Raw genomic sequence first — 19,473 nt, forward strand, 5'->3', positions numbered from 1 at the left:
TGTATATCAATGGGTGGAGACCCACATAATGAACAGCAAGGTGGTGGACTCCTATCCTGGGGAGGCCTACTATGTTCTCAAATAAAGGGGCAGGATTCTCTCAAGAGCATGGGTAGTACATAATAGGGGAGGGCAGATGAGTGTGTGAAGCTCTCCTTGTTGCAATTAACTATGAACTGTGTCCTTCAAGGAGTGAATTTTGGTGGTTGTCTATTGTCTTTCTGAATCTGTCTCTTATATAATTGCTGTCTTAATATGTGCATTTCCATTCCAGTAGTTACTCAGATCAATGTTTTTTGAACTTAGTTTTTTTTTTTACTTTTATCTAACATATAATTCCTTTAGATTTTACCTTTATTATATATTCAGAATCTGAATATATCTCATGATTTCTTACAACTACCACCTTGGTCCAAGTCACCATCATCTCACTCCTAGATTTTTCCAACAGTTTCCGAACTGATTTCCTGGCTTCTGTCTTTGCCACTTTACAATTTTCTCTCAATGCAACAGTCAAAGTGATTCTTTTAAAATCTAAGTCAAATCATATCACTGTTCTGTGTAAGTCTGCAGTGTCTTCTATTTTCACTGTAGTGAAAATACAAGAGACACTTAGATTCAAAGACATGAATAGAATGAAATTAAAAGGATGAAAATTACATACAGGCAAAGAGTAACAAAAAGAGCTGAAGTATCTCTTAAAATAGACTTTAAGGTAAAATTTTCCATGATATTTTATAATAATAAATATATCAATTGTAAACACATATAAAAGCCTAACTACAGAGCTCCATGTACATGAAGCAAAATGTTATAATTGAAAGGAAAAATAGGCAACTGAACAATAATATTTGGAGAATTAAATATCCCACATTCAAGAATTAATAGAACAACTAAGTAGTAGATCAATAAAGAATTATATTTGAACAACACATTAAACCAACTAAACATAATAGACTTTTATAGAACACTTCACTCAGTAGCAGAAGATTATACATTCTTATCAAGTACACATAAACCATTCTCCAGTATGTATTCTAGGCTATAAGGCTTAATGGATGTAAAATGATTGGAAACCTGTAAAGTTTTTTTCTTTAACCACAAGAGCATTAAATTAGAATCCAACCACAAAGGGAAATTTGGACAATTGACAAATATGTGGAAATTAAGCAACACAATACAAAATAACCAATGGGTCAAAGAATAACTGTAAGGTAAATTAGATTACACTCTGAGATAAATAGATATGAAAGTACAACATACCATTGGGAATGCAGCTAAAGCAGTGCTCATAATAAATTTACAGCTGTGCATATCTACATTAAAAAAAATAAAGAAGGTACTACTCAAATCAATAACCATAACTTTCAACTAAAAAAAAAAAAAAAGATTGGAACAGATAAAGGATTTCAAAGTAGGCCTGAAGCATGTAGAAGGAAATTATTAATAACTTGTATATTAAAGGTAAAATAAATGAAATAGGGAATATAAACCAATACAGAAAATCAATGAAACCAAACCTTTGCTCTTTGAAATATCAACAAAAATTTTCAATTTGAAAAGTCCATATTTGGACTGACCAAAAAAAAACAACCAGAATACTCAAATTAGTAAATCCAGAATTAAAGTACATCACTGTTTTAGTCAGCCAAAGGGGTATTGATGCAAAGTACCAGAACTCTGTTGGTTTTTATAAAGAGTATTTATTTGGGATAGAAGCTTATAGTCACAAGGCCCTAAAGAGTCCAACTCACAGTACCATAAGAGGTACTTTTTCACCCACAGTCTATTGCCATGTGTTGATGCAAGATGGCAGGCAATGTTTGTGAGAGTTCACCCATCCTTCTTCCTCTTAAGGCTCTGTGGTCCCATCCTCTTCTGATCTTAGCTGTAGGTTGGTGAAAGGCATGTCTCTCGCCAGGGCATATTTCTTTCCAGGCCCAGCTGCTCAGTTCTCTTCACAAGGTCAGGTGTAGACTATCAGGCTCATCTCTCTTCCTGGGGCCTCTGTCATGTCTAATGAGCTGTCTCTCTTCCTCTGTGTTCTTTTTATCTGTGACAGAGAAAACAGGTGAGTGTCTGTTTCATCCCCAAGGGGGATGGAACTCAATGACAAATTGTACTCTAATTATGTGGTTGGATCAGAGCCCTAATCTTAACATAATTTAATTTAATAAGATGTTTCAGCTGACTCTAATACAATCAAAGGGTTATCATGCCAGAGGAACTGACAAGTTTAGGAACAATATATATTTCTTTTTGGAATTCACAAATAATATCAAACTGTTAAAATCACTAACAAATTTGCATAAATGAAAAAGATCATAGAGAATACTATGCCAGCAAATTAGATAGCTAAGATGAAATTTTAAAAATTTAGAAAGGCATAAACTAATCAAAATGACTCAGAATAAATAGTCTGAATAGACCAATATTTAAAAAGAGATTGAATTAATAATTGAAAACCTACCCTCAAAGAAATGTGCAGACATTGATGTCTTTATTGGTGAGTTCTACCAATTAAAGAATTACTACCAAACCTTCACACAATTCTTAGAAAAATATAGAAGCCAAGACTTCACAGTTTATTTTATGACATCAATATTACACTGATACAAAAGCCACTCAAAGACATCACCAAAAAAGAGAACTACAGTTTAATATCCTTTATAAAATAGATGCAAAATACCTCAACAAAATACCTGAAAACAAAATCTAGCAAATATAGAAAGTATTATATATCATGAAAACGTGGAATTTATTCCAGGAATGCAAATTAGCACAAGAAAATTGATCAATGTAATATGTCTTATGTGGCAAATTGATCTATGTACCACAGAGAAACCAGAAGCTGGAAGTCAAAGGAATGTGTTAGAGAAAGAAATAGACATCACCATGTAATGGGAAAACCAAGAAAACCAAAGATTTCTGGTTAGCCACAACATTGCAGACTCTAGGAGAAAGTGAGCCTTATAGCCTCTGCAAAGATGAGCCAATAAATTCCTGTTTTTAATTGAACCTATTATGTGGTATTTTTCATAGCAACTTGGTAACTAAGAAACCATTTTAATAGAACAAAGGAAGAAAAAACCCCATGGTCATTTCAACTGATGCAGGAAAATCATTTGGCAGAGTTCAATATCTCAGTATGAAAACACTTTAAAAACTACAATGCTAGGGAACTTCCTCAACCTGAGGGTATCTACAAAACATGCACAGCTAATATCATGATTAATGGTGAAATTAAAAAAAAAAAAAAACCTTGGAGGAGCTTTACTTATATCAGATGAAATAAACTTTAAAGCAAAACTGTTATTAGACACAAAAAGGATGTTATGTATTAATAAAAGGAGCAAATCATCTGGAAGAAATAACAATCATAAATATATATGCACATAACCATGATGCCCCAAATTACATGAGACAAACACTGGCAAACTGAAGGGAGAAATAGATGTCTATAATAGCTGGAGACTTCAGTTCACCACTCTTAGCATTGGATAGAACATCTGATCAGAGGATCAGTAAAGAAACAGATTGATGAATTATATGATAAATAGACTAAACCTAATAGGCACATATAGAATATTGCACCCCACAACAGCAAATTATACATATAGTCTTCTCAGGTGCTCATTGATCTTTCTCCAGAATAGACCATAGTTTGGACCACAGTGCCCATCTCAATAAATTCACAAAGATCAAAACTATACAAGGAAATATCTCTGATCATAATGGAATAAGGCTGGAAATCAACAACAGGTAGATAAAGAGAAAATTCACAAATATATGGAGATTAAACAACATACTGTTTATTAATCAGTTGGGTTAAAGAAGAATTGTGAGAAAGATAAATATATATCTAGAGATGAATGAAAATCAGAACTCAACATACCAGAACCTGTGGAATACAATGAAGGCAGTACTGAGAAGGAAATTTATAGCCCTAAGCACTTACATTAGAAGAGCTAATACCAATGCCCTAACTACACAGATGGAGGAACTAGAAAAAGAACAGCAAACTATTCCCACAGCAGAGATAAGAAATGAATAACAAATATCAGAAAAGAAATAAGTGAAATTGAGGGGCAAATAAAGAAAACAGAGAATTTTTTTAAAAAGTTGGTTCTTTGAGATTAACAATAATGACAAACTTTTACATAGATTGACAAAGCAAAAAAGATGTAAGTAAATAAAATAAAAAATGAAAATAGGGACATTGCTACTGATCCCAAAGAAATATAAGAGATCATGAGGATACTAGGAATAACTGTACAGCAACAAACTAGACAATTGAAAAGTTCCTAGGAAAGTACAAAAACATACATTGACTCTAGAAAAAAATAGAAGACATCAACAAACCAATCACAAGAGATTAAAATAGTCATCAAAAACTCCCCAAAATGAGAAGCCCAAGACTAGATGGTTTCACAGGCGAGTTCTACCAAACACTCAAAGATTTAATACCAAACCTGCTCAAAGTCTTCCAATAAATTGAACAATAAATGAAGCCAGCCAGTATCACTCTAATACAAAAACCAGATAAAGGCATCACAAAAAAAAAAAAAAAAAGAAAAGAAAAGAAAATTATAGGCCAATATCACTAATGAATGTTGATGCAAAAATCCTCAACAAAATACTTGCTAATTAAATCCAACAACACATTAAAAGAATTATTCATCATGATCAAGTGGGTTTTATATCAGGCATACAAGTATGGTTCAACACAAGAAAATCAGTCAGGTTATACGCGATATTATAAAATCAAGGAAGAAAAATCACATGATCCTAGCAATGATGCAAAAAGGCATTTGGCAAAAATACAGCATCTTTACTTGATAAAAATACTACAAAAGAAGAATTAAGAGAAACTTTCGCAAAGTGATAAAAGCCATATATGAAAAATCCATAGCTAACATTGCCCTCAATGGTGAAAGATTGAATGCATTCCCACTGGGGTTGGGAACAAGACAAGAATACCCACTGTCACCACTATTATTCAATATAGTGGTAGAGGTTGTAGGTAGAGCAACCAATCAAGAAAAAATAAGTAAAAGGCATCCAAATCAAAAAGAAAGAAATAAAACATTTGCTATTTGTGGATGATATAATCATATACCTAGAAAGTCCTGTAAAATCTAAAGTAAAGCTGCTAGAGTTAATAAATGATTTCAGCAGAGTGGCAGGATACAAAACTAATGTGCAAAAATCAGTAGTGTTTCTATACACTAGTATACACAATATGAGGAGGGAGTCAGGAAAACATTACATTTCCAATAGCAACTAAAAGAATTTAATATTTAGAAAAAAATTAATCAAGGATGTAAAGCAATTGTATTCAGAAAAGTACAATGTATTGATAAAAGAATTTTTTTAAGAAAGACCTAAATAATGGAAGAATATTCATACTCATGAATTTGAAGACTAAATATCTCTAAGATGTCAATTCTACCGAAATTGGTAGACAGCTTCAATGCAATTCTGATAAAAATTCAACCAGCATTTTTTTAAAAGACATGGTAAGTACAATTATCAAATTTATTTGGAAGAATAAAGGGCTCCAAATATCCAGAAATGTCTTAAAAGAAAGAGCAAAGTTTGAGGACTCTTATTTCTGGACTTTAAAATCATATAACCTAGTTATGGTCATATAAATAGCATGGTACTCACATAAAGATAGACTCAGAGACTGGTGAAACTGAATTGATGGTTAAGAAAAAGCCCCTCTCATCTATGGTCAGTGATATTTGATAAGTCTATCAAATCCACCCATGTGAGGCAGAACAACTTATTCAACAAATGGTATTGGGGGAAATGGATATCCATAGCCAAAAGAAATAAAGAGGATCCCAACTCACACCTTATAATCAAAAAGAACTTAAAAATATATATATGAAAACTCAAAAGGTATGGATTAGAATGGACTTACTGATATTCTGTTCATTAACTCTTGTGATTAGTAATTGAAGAAAATGTGGCATTGGTGTGGAGAAAGTGGCCATGGTTCCTGTCAGGGGTAGGGAGTGGGAGGAAGAGATGTGATGTGGGGACATTTTTGGGGGTTGGAGCTGTCTTGGGTGGTGCTGCAGGGACAGTTACTGGACGTTGTATGTCCTCCCATGGCCTACTGCATCGACTGTGGGAGACTGTGGGCTATGGTGTGGACCACTGACTATGAGGTGCAGCGGTACTCAGAGATGTATTCACCAAGTGCAATGAATGTCTCACAATGATGGAGGAGGTTGTTATGGGGGGAGGAGTGTGGTGAGGGGGGTGGGGAGTATATGGAGACCTCATATTTTTTTAATGTAACATTAAAAAAAAAAGACAAAAAATAAAAAATAAAAATAAATAAAAATAAAATTTAATTTAAAAAAAAAACCCTCAAAATGGATAAAGACCTAAATATAAAAGCTAGAAATATAAAACTCCTAGAAGAAAATGTAGGGAAACATTCTCAAGACCACGTGGTAAGTGGTGAATTTTTAAACCTTACACAAAAGCATGATTAATGTAAGAAAAATTGATAAATAGGACTTCCTCAAACTTTAACACTTTTGTAATTCAAAGGACTTTGTCAAGGATGTGAAAAGGCACCCAACTCTGTGGTAGAAAATACTTGGAAACCACATATCCAATAAGGGTTTGATTTCTCTTCTATATAAAGAGATCATAAGACTCAAGAATAGGGAAACAGACTTTGGCCCAGTGGTTAGGGCGTCCGTCTACCATATGGGAGGTCCGCGGTTCAAACCCCGGGCCTCCTTGACCCGTGTGGAGCTGGCCATGCGCAGCGCTGATGCGCGCAAGGAGTGCCGTGCCACGCAAGGGTGTCCCCCACGTGGGGGAGTCCCACGCGCAAGGAGTGCGCCCATGAGGAAAGCCGCCCAGCGTGAAAAGAAAGAGCAGCCTGCCCAGGAATGGCGCCGCCCACACTTCCCGTGCCCCTGACGACAACAGAAGCGGACAAAGAAACAAGACGCAACAAATAGACACCAAGAACAGACAACCAGGGGAGGGGGGGAAATTAAATAAATAAATAAATCTTTAAAAAAAAAAAAAAAGACTCAAGAATAAAAGAGCAGGCAATCCAAATTAAAAATGAGCCAAAGACTTAGACTTAAATAGATATTTCTTCAAAGAAGAAATACAAAAAATTACATGAAAAACTGTTCAATATCATTGGCTATTAGGGAATTGCAAATCAAAACGACAATGAGATATCATCTCACACCACATAGAATGGGCATTATTTAAAAAACAACATTTTTAAGTGCAACAGCAAAAATTAACATGGAAGGATGGTCCAATAATGAGCCCTTGACACTGATGACTATGCTTAGGAACCTGTGTGCCAGAAAAATGAACTAGGTCTAGAGCTGTAGGGTGCGTAAGAGTTACCTCCTGAGAACCTCCATGTTGCTCAAATGTGGCCACTCTCTAAGCCAAATTCAGTATGTAAATGCATTACCTTCCCCCCAACATGGGACATGACTCCTGGGGATGAGTCTCCCTAGTGCTGAGGGATTACTACCAATCACTAACTGGAGAAGCAACTAGAAAGAGACCTCGAATAAAATGGTCAACTGAAACCAGCAGAACATTGCAGCCTACATGTTGGATCAAGTGTTAAAAACAGCTCTTTGATCTTGAATAAAAGGGGGAAATGGCAAAGACAAATGAGTTGATATGGCTGAGTCTTCCAAAAAGAGTCAGGGAGTCATCAGAGGGGTCACGCTTACATACACCTCAGCAGGACCCCTGAAAAAGCCAAAATAGATACAACCCTAGGTACTGGTTCTCATGAAGGCTATCCACAGGGCATATAATCATGGCAGATCGATTTGGAGCTCTGTGCCATGTCAGAGGGCCCTACTTTGGAATTTGTGCTCCTGAGTGCGATGGAGTTGGACTGAGATGTGGCTTTTCTACACATGCCACTTCTGTCACTTTTACTGAACCTGTGATTGGTGCTAGGGATGGTCCATACTCAGGAGACTTGAATCCCTGACTGCCCATATGCCTGCTGGGCCCTGAGCCTCAGCAGAGTGGTGACTCCTACTTTCTGGTTCATTGGTCTTACCCAGGTCAGCTAACAGGGAGGTGATGGTCAACCACCACACCAGGGAATCAAGAGTGCCTACAATAGTAAGCAAAGGAATTGCATCCATCATCCATGTGAAATTTAAGCCCCCTCTTGATCTAGAGGTGGAGGGGACATCACCATCCCAGGGTCCACAGAATGGAGGAATAAAATATGGACTAGAGTGGACTTACTGATATTCTACTATAAAACTATCGTGATGAGTAATAGAAGAAATTTTTGCATTGAGGTAGTTGCTGAGGACAAAGAAAAGGTAGAAGAGATGTGGGGGCATTTTTGGGATTTTGAGTTGCCTTAATGATATTGCAGGGTCAGATGCTGGACTTTATATATCCTGTCATAACCTACTGAATGTACTGGGGGAGAGTGAACTACAGGGTAAACGATTATCTGTGTAGTGCAGCAGTGCCCCAAAATGTGTTCACGGAGTGCGATAAGGGTGCCACAATGATGAGGGAGGTTGTTGGTGTGGGAGGAGTGGGGTGGAGGGGTGGGGGGTACACAGGAGCCTCATATTTTTTAGCGTAACAGTTTTTTTGTGATGTATATATCTTCAGAAAAATACAATTTACAAAAATGATGTGGTGGAGAGAGGGGATTGGGTTATATGGGAACCTCTTATTTTTTTTGTTTTTTTATGTTTTTTAATGTAACATTCTTTGTGATCTATTAATTTAAAAAATGTGAAAAGACAAAAAACAAAAACAAAACAAAACAGAAAAACAAAACATAAAACACTAAGCACTGGAGCAGATATGGAGAAATAGGAACACTCCTCACTGTTGGTAGGAATTTAAAATTTCCAGCCACTATGGAGGACAGTTGGTTGTTCCTCAGGAAGCTAAATATAAAACTACCATATGATACAACAATTCCTGTACTAGTAATATATCTGTGTCTATGGCATGAACAGACATTTGTACACCAATGTTCATAAAGGCCTTATTCAAAATTGCCCAAAAGATGGAAACAACCTAAGTATCCATCAACCAATGAATGAATATACAAAATGTGTTATATACATATGATGGAATATAATGCTGCTGTATAAAGAAATGAAATTGGGACGCATATGATAAATAGATGAAACTTGAAGACATTAAGCTAAGTGAAATAAGCCAGGCATAAATGGACAAGTATTGCATGGTCTCACTAATAAGAACTAAATTCAAAGAATAAACGCATGGTGTTAAAACCTTGAGTATAGATTATTAGGAGATAGGAAGAGGGCTGAGAAGTTGTACTGATGCTTAATGTATGTAGAAACTTTAATTAACCTTACTGTAAAAGTGTGGAAATGTATAAAGTTGATGGTAACACATTATAGTGAATATGACTAATGCAGCTGGTTTTTAAAAGAGATTGTGACTGAAAAGGATAGTCTAGGGATGTAAATGTCAATTGAATAGCACAGTGAACTCAGAAATGGATGGGAATTGTCATTAATAGTATGCAAATACATGAACATCCTTCTATGAACTAGAACAAATATCCATCACTATTGCAAGGTAGTAAAAAATGCAGAGAAGCATGGGAAAATTACAATCAATGTAATCTATAGACTATATTTGACAGCAATACTGTAATATTTTTGCATCAATGCCAAAGATGTACTGTATTTTTAATTGGGGGTTATGGAAAAAATGCATTAAATGTAGGCTATAGACCATAGTTAATGGTAATCATCTGATGATACTATCTTATAATATTTAACAAACGTTCCACAACAATGTAGTGTGTTGATGGAAGGGTTTTGTATGGGAATTTCACATATATGCCTGACTGTTTTGCAAGATCACAATTTCTCAAATAAAAACATATTTTAAAAATTACATATATAAATGAAATGATATCAACTATACAAGATAAATCATTTAAAAAGCAATCCTAAATAAAATTTCTCTATCAGATTAGGGAAAACAAAAGTTTTACAGCACAGTGGTGGTGAGATTTGGATAAAAAGGTGTTCTTACACTTTGCTGGAGAGGAAGAAGATAACATTTTACACAAATTAATATGGGGAATTTGGTTCTTTCTAAAACTATTGCAGGTACATGTATAAATATTCATTGAGACATTGATTATAATGGGCAAATCATTGGAGAAAGGCATGCTGTACATATACATACCATGCACTTATATAAAGAAATCTTGAGGATAAATTGTTGAATAAAAACGCAAGGTGCAGAGGAGTGCATATACAGAGTGTATATAATATGTTAACCTCATGTGTAAAATGGGATATACACACATACACCCATATACACACTCACCACTCATTTGCTTTAACAAATACTCTTCTACATGATTTTGGCTTTAGAACCATGAAAATATATTGGTTATTTTTAATTGAATTAAAAAGCCTGCAATATTGAAAACAAACTCGAATGAAGGAAACAAATGCATAGGAAACAGTTAGTGTAACCAGGAAAATGTATTTCAAGAAGTTTTAGAATGGAGTGCTTCCATTATAAATATATATTGTTATTTTAGCTAAGAAGAAAGTACATTTTATTGATTCATGGTAAGTTAAAAAGAAAAAATCATGTTTAAGAATAAGAAAGAGTTGAGGATAAGCAGGACACTGGCATTAATTCATTGAAACTTCAAATTTAACTCCAGAAGAATTCTACAAGACTGTATACAAAAGAATAATTATGATTATCTATGAGATATTAGATGAGAAGCATTTTTTTTTTATAATTTAAGCTTTGCTTCTGTGTATGCTCCACAGGAAACTGGTTTTACTTTTATAAAAATAAATATAGAGTAATATGCATTAAAATTTTATTTAAAATACATCTTTCCTTTTTATTCACCATAATTTTCAATTTTTCACAAAAAAATCACTTTTACTTTTATATGAAGAAAAATATTTATATCACTTAAACAGAAAAAAAAGACCAAAAAGACCTAATGTTATGTTTATCCTTCTATTATGATTACAGATGGCATACTTAGAATTTCTTGGTGAGTTGTTTCCTTAATTTATGATGTTATCTCAGAAATTTACAAAGAATCATATTTATTAATTTTCTCAAAATGTCTTGCAGACTGTCTTTGTGAAGTCTAGAGCTTGAGTTTAAAACACTGCCCAAGTTTTCCTTCCTAGACATCACAGTTACTTTTAAAACCCAAATTTCTATCCTTAGTACTTCAATACATCCATAAAAATAGTTGAGGTATTTTTCTTGTTTCTAGTGTTCATCACTGGCAATCAAGTTTCCTTAATTTAAACAATTCTCATTATCAAGATTTCTTTCAATTCAAAGATGCAATTTTGAATACTTAATTTGCAAATCAACCGCTAATAAGAAAACGTTCAACAAAATTTTCACTGAATTTTAAATTTTAGAAATTGACAAATAAAAAAACAGTATTTACATAATTCCTATTATTTGCTGTATGTTCAAAACCTTATAATTCATTTTCAACTTTAGTTTTAGCTTAATCATATTCAATTTGCATAATATGTTTACATGAAAAAAGTGAAATTACTTTAATTACTTTCTTCAATATTTGCTCTAAAATTGAGTTAAAATAGAATATTCATAGAGCCAATGTTTGAGTGCATGCATCACATGTGAAAGGTGCTGGGTTCAATCCCCAGGACCTCCTAAAAAAGGAAAAAAAAAAAAAGTAAAACAGTTATGTTTTGAATAGACACAATAGTTTAAAAGTTAAATCTCAAGAGCTTGACTCATATAACAATATATTTAGCCTGCACTTGAAAACAAAATGTTTAACGTTTAATTATCTGTGTGTTACTTATAAGAAATATAGAACTGCTTGTGAAACTTTATTTTGTTATAACATTTTGGATTCAATATGTCTAACAAATGCTTTCAAAAAATGTTGAGTCCTAACTTCTGCTGTATATAAATAATTATATGAAATGGTCATTTTTGATCTCCCACATTTCCAGCAAATGCTGTGGTTATTTCTTACAAATTTCTTTCCTTTTCTCACTTGCTTAAAAAGTCATACTTATTTTAAAAGTCCAAGTAATTGCCATCCTACTCCAGAAAATTTTCTGTTATTCTAATAGTCAAATAGAAACTGAATCAGCAAGATGGCAGCAGATTAAGGAGCTCCTAGAGTCAACTTGTCCTACAGGGTAGTTAGTGATCACATAGATCTGTCTAAGGCACATTTTTGGGGGCTCCAGGATACCAGAAGAGCATCTTGCAACATCTTTAAAAGAATGGAAGGAGAAGACTTCCCATCTGCAGAGAAGATTCATAAGTTGAGTACTCCAAGCCATAGAGGCCAGTGCCCATCCTCCACTGATGGTACAAGCTAACTGAGAAGCTATTCGTGGCTGGAGCTGGAAGCTCAATTTCCAAAAAAAATGGGATAGGAAGAGATGGTTGGACACTGACTTAGCTGCTGATTAGTAAATTCAGCTGGTTAAAGTATAATCCTAAAAACAGCTAAAGTTTGAACCTGTTCAAGATAAAGAGGCCTGTAGTTACCATTTTAACTCTTCCCCTAGCCTCAGGGGAAGCTGGGCTGATTGAAAATCACAATGACACTAGGGACTGACTTCTTTCCACCCAGATAGTACCGCAGCCTTAGCTTAGGCTTCAGCCCCATCTCTGGCAGGGAGGATGTTGGCAGGATGTGCACCAGTTTCTCCAGATAAAGGTAAGTTTGGCTGACACAGACTGAATAGTCAGAAGTCTACTGGGGCAACTGCAGTCATTTTGGATGTGTACGGCATAGACTGCTGCCCACCTTATATTCCATTCCCTCCCAGGCATGGGAGAACAGGATATGAAGTTTTATCAGTCTCTCTGGACAACTACAGTCTATGCCTGTGTGGTTTGTATTATTACACATGGCTGTAGCTCAGTCCCTACCCCTGGGAAAGGAGAAAAGTGGGAGAAGATTTATCAGTCCTGGGGCAACACAAGAGCTTGAGCTTCCACAGTTTACAGCACCAACTACATCCTCAACTCCTACTACAAAACCAGTAAGGGAGAAAGGGCAAGAAAGCTGTACATTAAAGGGTGAAAATGCACCCAGAATAAATATATGTAGTAAGTCAGATGCCAAGACACCAATAAAAAATTACAATTCATACCAAAAAACAAGAAGGTGTGGTCCAGTTGAAGGAACAAAATAAGCCTCCAGATGACATAAAGGAGTTGAGACAACTAATCATAGATGTTCAAACAAATCTCCATAATAAATTCAATTAGATGGCTAAAGAGATTAAGAATATTAAGAAGACCTTGGATAAGCACAAAAAATAATTTAAAAGTATACATAGAAAAATAGCAGATATTAAGAGAATGAAAGTTGCAATAAATAAAATTAAAATTACACTGGAATCATGTAACAGCAGATTTGAGGAGGCAGAAGAAAGGATTTGTGAGCTTGAAGACATGACCTCCAAAAGCAAACATACAAAAGAACAGATGAAGAAAAGAATGGAAAAAAACTGAACAAGTTTTCAGGGAACTAAATGACAGTAAGAGACATGTAAACCTATGTATCATGAGTATTCCAGAAGGCCAAGAGAAGGGAAAAGGGACAGAAGGAATATTTGAAGAAATAATGGTAGAAAACTCCCCAAACCTAATGGAAGACATAGATATGTGTACCCAAGAAGCACAACATACTCTCATCCCAATAAATCCTAATAGTCTAACTCAACTCTGAGGTGCATACTAATCAGAATGCCAGATGCCGAGGACAAGGAGAGAATATTGAGAGTAGCAAGAGAAAATCAATACATAACATGTAAAGGATACCCAGTGGGATTGGGTGCTGATTTCTCATTGGAGATCATGGAGGCAATATTTGAGATACTGTAAGAGAAAAACTTCCAGTCAAGAATCATATATCCAGTAAGTGTCTTTCAAAATGAAGGCAAGTTTAGAATATTCACAGAAAAATAGAAACTGGAAGAGTGTATAACAAAGAGCCTGGACTTGCAGGAAATACTTAAGGGTGTACTACAGTCTGAAAAGAAAATACTGGAGAGAGCCTAGGAAGAGAGTTTAGAAATGAAGATCATATCAGTAAAAGAAACTGAAAGTCTTAAAAGTGTGTTGAAAATTACATATGGCAGATATATTAATAACAGTGAGCATTAATGGATTAAACTCTCCAATCAAAAAAGCTGGCAGATGGATAAGAAAATATTAGCCATCTATATTGTGTCTGCAAAAGACTCACCTTAGAACAAAGGATACCAATAAATGGAAAGTGAAAGGCTGGAAAAAGATATTCCATGCATGGATTAAGAAGAAAAAAAAATCTGAATTAGCTATACTTATATCAGATAAAATAGACTAACATTAGTAATGTGCAATCTGAGGAGGGCATCAGGGAAAAAATTGCATTTACAATAATCACTAAAGGAAATAAAAACTTAGGAATAAACTTAACCAAGGATATAAAGCACTTATACTCAGAAAATTACAATGCATTGTTAAAAGAAATCTAAAAAGACCTGAATAATTAGAAGAACATTCCATGAGCATGGGTTGGAAGAGCAAATATCATTAAAATGTCAATTCTACCCAAATATATATACTGATTGAATGAAATCTCACCAGCACTTTTTACATAAATGGAAAGCACAATTATCAAATTTATTTGGAAGGGTAAGCAGTCCTGAAGAGCCAGAAACATCTTAAACAGGAAAAGTGAAGTTAGAGGATTCTAACTTCTGGGTTTTAAATTATATTGTCTATTTATGTAACATTGATGCAATCTAAGTATCTTTTTAAAAAAATAAAAAAATAAATTTAAAAAACAGCAAAAAAAAAAAAATCATATTACCTAGCTACAGTGGTATATACAGCCTGGTACTGGCATAAAGACAGACACATTGACCAATTTAACCCTCACATCTATGGCCAAGTGATTTTTGACAAGACTGTCAAACCTCCCAGCTTGGGCAGAACAGTCCATTCAACAAATGGTGCTGGGGGAACTGCATAGTCATAGTCTAAAGAAAGAGGGTCCCACCTCACACCTTACACAAAAATTAACTCAAAATGGATCAAAAACCTAAATATAAATGCAAGAACCCTAAGCTTCTAGAATTAAATGTAGGAAAACATTTTCAAGACCTGGAGGTAGGTGGTGGATCCTTAAAGTAGATAAAAGGAGGACTAAGATGGACAACTGATGCTTAATGTATGTAGAATTTTTAACTTTACTGTAAAAGTGAGGACATGTATCAAGTTAATGCTAACACATTATTGTAAGTAACAGCTGGTTTATAAATGGGAAAGTGGCTGGAAAGGTTAGTCTAGGGATGTAAATGTAAATTTAAAAAAAAAAAGGCTAAAGAATAATCTAGGAAATGAATAACACAGTAAACCCAGAGATGGGTGAGAACTGTCATTGATGTTACAAATGCAAAGGTGTCCTTTGTGACCTAGAGCTTTTGCAGGGTGGATGGAATGTGGAGAAGCATGGGAAAGTAAAACTGGAATGACATATGGACTGTGGTTAATAATAATACTGTAATATTCATGCATTTATGCCAAAGATATATTATGTTGATGTTATTGTGCATGTTTGCTTTGTAAATTCACAACTTTTACTACACACTTATTGATTATGTATGTTCATGAATAAATGATATAAAAATAATAATAATAGGCTGGGTTGGGAGAAAAATACATTAAATGTAAGATACTTTGGTTAGTACTAATATTTTGAGGATTGTATTACTTAGCCAAAGGGGTGCTGAAGCAATATACTAGAAATTGGTTGGTTTTTATGAAGATTATTTATTTGGGGTAGAAGTTTACAGTTACTAGGCCATAAGGTGTAAATTACTTCCCTCACCAAAGTCTTTTGCCATGTGTTGGAGCAGGATGACTGCTGACATCAGCCAGGATTCAGGCTTCCTGGGTTCTTCTCTTCCAGGGGTTCATTTCTCTCCAGGATCAGCTCCTGTTTTCTCCATAAGGTCAGTTGTAGACTATGAGGCTCTCTAGGTTTTGCCTCTCTCCACAGGGCCAGCTGTAAACTATTAGGTAATTGGCTTGTTTCTCTTCCTGGGGCCTTCTCTCTCCTCATGACAAAACTTCTCTGTGTGCTTACTTCCTGGAGTTCCAGCTTAAGATTCTAACATCAAAACTCCAACATCTGTCCCTTGCCATGTTTTTTATCTGTGAATCCCCACCCACCAAGGGGGAGGGACTCAACACCCTACTGACATGGCCCAATCAAAGTCCTAATCATAATTAAATCATACCCAGGTACAGACTGGTTTACCAACATAATCCAATATCTATTTTTGGAATTCATAACCATATCAAACTGCTATAATTTTCATCTATCATTACATTTATCCCAGTAAAATGTAAGTTGTACATGTGTGTATATTTATATATATACACAAATGTGTGTGTGTGTATATATATATTTTTTTTCAAGTTCGCAAACCTAAAAATAGGAGAGAATTTCAAAAATAATTCAAAAATAATTATCGATTGAATGGTTGCTTTAAACGAGGCCCAGTCCTACGGTCCATCCTTTACTAACATCATTTTATATAACACCTATTTTTTTAAAAAATGTCATGAGAATGAATATTGATATCAGCATCTAAACACTTTAAATGAGGATCCAATTATATTTAGAAAAAAATTTTCATGGATTGATAACAATTCTAATTTTGCAGTTATTTCCATAGGCTGCTTATATTTCACTACAGTAGGTCAAAATATCCAATAAAATAGTTGTACTTTGAGTTATAAATAAAATTTCTATATAATAGTGTTATGGTTTAGCATATTTAGATTCAATCAAATACTTCACAAATAAACTATTATGTTAATCTTAAGATTAAGTTTAGCACTAAAATTGTCTATATAGACACAAGCACTTTTCATGATATATGGGCCTCTATATCTCCTAAGAAAACTAACAAAAAATAAAAGAGCTGTCATTTTTACTATTTAGTTGGAAACACAGAAAATATAAAGAAAGAAAAAAAATGTAGCATCTGAAGACCAACATTATTATGCCTTTATTAGGGGGTTTACTCTTACCTGGTTAGATGGAAAAGTTCTGGAATTTTAAAATAACAGTCTTCATCATCTATATGCTCCTAATATGCATCTCTTTGGTGTACCTTCTGCAGTGCTTTTTGGTTGGTTCTTTCCTCAAGGGAAGCCCTGAGGAGTGCATTTCTCTGTATCCATTTGTAATAAGGCTCTATTTGTTTTCAGTTCCTTGAGTTAAAGATTTCCAGCAGTGCTGAAGGCAATCTGTAATGATGGCAATAGTTCCAGAATGTACAGGGACAGGAATTTTCAAAATGTTAGGTAGCCATTCCTCCTAGAAAAATCCTGATGCCTTTCAGTGTTCCATGCTCTGTCCCTAGAGTCTTCAGAAATTGGTCTCTGCTAATACCTCTATGGGCAGAGAAATTGTCAATTAATTTTTCAAAAGAGAACAATTTAAGAAACTCAGTAAAAACTGTCTAGAAAGGGCAGTTTTTTTACGTTAGAAGAAGAAGCATAGTGGATAGGAACCAGAGTTTTCATAACATTTTTTAAAATTATTTTTTACTTGTACTTTTGTTACAGCAATAAAATCTATTCCCAAAAGAACACAAGATTTTATTTCTTTAGTTTCTTTTAAACTTGAAGCTGTAAAATTTATTAATAGCATTTGTTCAATTTTCAGCGATTAATGGAGTTATTATACTTATTTGTTATTTTAAAAATCAGTTCAATAAAATTCATACTCAACAATGTTACTGCAATTTTATACCCAGAAACTTATCATTAGTGATATATATAAGAGCAGAAGCCTATAAAGATATGTCATTCTCAGCAAAAGTTTGTTTTGATTATGTGAGGCCCAGAGACACACTATATTTTCAATGGTGGAATCAATTTCTCTCAATATTCTCTTTGTGTTATGGTAGCACTTTGTCTCTTAAGGCATTTAATGCTGTCTGTCTTAGATCATTGTTATCTGCATGTATTTTTCTCACATATTAGATTTTAACCTTCTTCAGAGACATTGTTTATCTTTACAGTTCCACTACTAACAGGCAAATAAAGGTATATAGTTGGAGGAAATAGAGACAAATTTTTGTATGTGTACCAAATAGCCTCGTGTTGCTTATTTCAACTAATTTTTGTTTACTACAAGATTAACCATTGACCGGTGTTACTCTGACAGCCCCATACACAATATCCTACTATGTGCTTTGTTATTTTAAAAGGGGTTGTGTCCACCTTTGGCTATTGCTATGCTGAAGTTTGATCCTTTGTTTCATCTGTTCCTTTATAGCACTTTGTTGTTTTTCTTGCTCTATTCTAAAATGCCTATCTTTCCTAGCTCTCTACCTACAACATGAGAGTTGCTATTTAAATATGACAACTATAGAGACCAATTGTCTCTAATAAGTAATTGACAGAAATTTTTGATTGTCTGAAATATTATTAATATGGCTTCAAAATCATGCAATGTTATCAACATATTTTATATGAAAATGTAATAAGTAGAAGATTTTTAACTATCATGGCTCAAGTTAAAATGTACATAACATTAGGCATCTATGCTGGTGGTCACTTTTGGAAGAATAAACTTTGTCCCTGGTAATTTTATTGCTTAATCCTAGTAATATTAGTACAAGGCTGATTGCAAAAGTCAGTTAGCTTGACTGTGTTCCATGCCCAATTCAATATTAATCATCCACCTTCTATTGTTGGATACAGACATAAAACAGGCAGAGTAACATACATGAATCAAAGAAAACTGTTGGGAAAATAGATTACTGCAAGTATAATGATTTTTGTTGGAAGCTATAACCTATTGGTGGTGATCGCTCCTATTTGGAATTACATTTTACTTTTGCATAGACTGTTCTACCTAACAATTATGTAGAAGTGTCACAAGTGAGGAATGAACACACCACTTATTCATCATCAACTATTTATGTTTCAATGAGATACAAATTTTGCTATTTCAAATGATTATCTAAGATCAATTTATCCATTCCTCTAATATTTAAAAGCATATTTGCTGAGCATATTCCATGTATCAGGCACTGTTACAGATTTCAGATAAACAGAAATGAACAAAGCAGACAAAATATCTGCCCTATGTGGAGCTTACATTTTCATTGGGGAAAACAAGTACTAAAAATTTAAGCCACGTAGCTATACTATGTTAGACGATAATAAGTTCTAAGACCAAAAGTAAAAGAGGGGAAGGATAGAGATATGAGAATACATTTTTATTAAAAATAGGGTATGCCAGATACTCTAATAGAGATAGTGACCTTTGAAGGAGACATAGGAGACATAGACATATAAGTCCTAATAATATATAAGGGAAGTATTATCAAAGCAGAGATGCAAAATGCTTGGCTAAGG

The 19,473-nt window shown here is 34.2% G+C and overlaps 1 long non-coding RNA gene across 1 annotated transcript in view; it reads right to left on the bottom strand.

Annotated features, from left to right (window-relative positions):
* Positions 1–1,659: 1,659 nt before the first annotated feature.
* LOC131277941 (uncharacterized) overlaps positions 1,660–19,473 on the bottom strand; it is a 51,792-nt gene continuing 33,978 nt past the window's right edge. The window contains exons 2-3 of the long non-coding RNA XR_009185011.2: positions 17,131–17,496; positions 1,660–2,053 (exon numbers count right to left, since the gene is read on the bottom strand). This is a non-coding gene — a long non-coding RNA (uncharacterized lncRNA). The remainder of the gene's footprint in view (positions 2,054–17,130; positions 17,497–19,473) is intronic.

The sequence above is a fragment of the Dasypus novemcinctus genome, chromosome 3 (genome assembly GCF_030445035.2).
Source record: "Dasypus novemcinctus isolate mDasNov1 chromosome 3, mDasNov1.1.hap2, whole genome shotgun sequence".
Classification (NCBI taxonomy): Eukaryota; Metazoa; Chordata; class Mammalia; order Cingulata; family Dasypodidae; genus Dasypus; species Dasypus novemcinctus.